This window comes from Petaurus breviceps, unplaced genomic scaffold (assembly GCF_028583685.1).
Source record: "Petaurus breviceps papuanus isolate PSGF00001 unplaced genomic scaffold, PetGlider_PUasm1.0 126, whole genome shotgun sequence".
Classification (NCBI taxonomy): Eukaryota; Metazoa; Chordata; class Mammalia; order Diprotodontia; family Petauridae; genus Petaurus; species Petaurus breviceps.
This window is the reverse complement of record NW_027185655.1, coordinates 32,522,662-32,524,153: the sequence shown is the minus strand read 5'-3', so window position 1 is coordinate 32,524,153 and position 1,492 is coordinate 32,522,662.

The window sequence follows — 1,492 nt, the reverse complement described above, 5'->3', positions numbered from 1 at the left end:
AAGGAGGAGGAGGAGGAGAAGAAGAAGGAGGAGGAGGAGGAGGAGAAGGAGGAGGAGGAAAACTAACATTAGTACTGTGCTTACTCTGAACCAGGCACTATGCTGAGCACTTTAAAATTATCTCATTTTTCCATTTGATCCTCACAACAACCCTGGGAGATAGGTACTGTAATAATCCCCACTTTACAGATAATGAAACTTAGACTGAGAGAAATTAAATTACTTGCCCTGGGTCACATAGCTAATGAATGTGGACAGGATTTGAACTCAGATCTTCCCAACTCCTGGCCCTCAGCACTATCCACTATACTACCCAGCTGCTAGGCTCAGTGTGTGATTGCATTGTCTACACCTGTATAGCTTTAACTTCAATTTTCAAATAGTTTGTACCATAATATTTCTCCATGTTGGAGTAAAAACTGAATTTTAAATGTCTGATGGACTTTACTAGAGAGGACCCAATGGAGGACAGGCAACAAAGAAGGGGAAGGAAAAATGTCAGGATCCCCCAAATTCTGATCCCCTCAGAGGTGGTACAAATGTAATGACAAAACTATGAGGGAAAATTCCTGCTGGGGAGCTGACCCAGGCTGTATTTTTATCATATAGAAGAGGGATAAAGATTAGACCAGTGACTTCATTGATAGAGAGAATTCCCAGATGAGGAAACTCAGGTCAGCACGTTCTTTGCCATTGGTATTCTTAGCTGCCTAGAACAAGGAGAGGACAGAAGACCCTCAACATCAAATAACCAGGACATGTAAGAAGATTTGAACCCAAGTCATGCTGGCTTGGAAGCAGCTCTCCATCCATTATGATGTTCTCTCTCTCAGAGAGGATTAAATGTCACTCTTAAATCTCAATGTTCACTAACTTCACTTCATATTTAAGCATAGCTTCCAATTTTAGAAACTCCTCTCCAAACAAAGGGAGCTCTGGGATGCTTTTATTCATCAGAGAGTGAACTCACCAAGGTCTCATGTCTTCCATTAATGATGGAGAGCAGAGCAGTGTTTTCTTGGTAAATACAAAGCTAACTAATTCCCTCCTGGCTAACTACCTTCTCTTACCTTAGAAGAATATTTTCCACACCCTTCACCCTATGCCCAGTGAAAGTACAAACAATGCAACAGACCTTCATAAAAGCAAAACAAGTCTATAATCTAAAATCAGGTCTGATTTTAGTCCCAGTCAAGAGCGAAAACAGGCTTTTAGAATAATTATGAAAGCCTGAGGAAGAAGGGAATCAAAAGGCTTTTTTTAAGGCTTTAAAAAAAATCCACACACAATTTAGGATTCCTATTTCACAGATGTGGTAGGAAATTAAAAAAAACCAACCTTTTATCAGGAAAGGATTCATTTCGAAATCTACCTTCTCATTGGGAGATTTTATTGCTGAGAAAAAGGAAGGTGGGGCAGCTTCTTCTTGGGATCAGGATCCCTAAGAAAACAATGGTCCCAAGTTTGCAGAGAACAGGAAATCCCAGAGGGG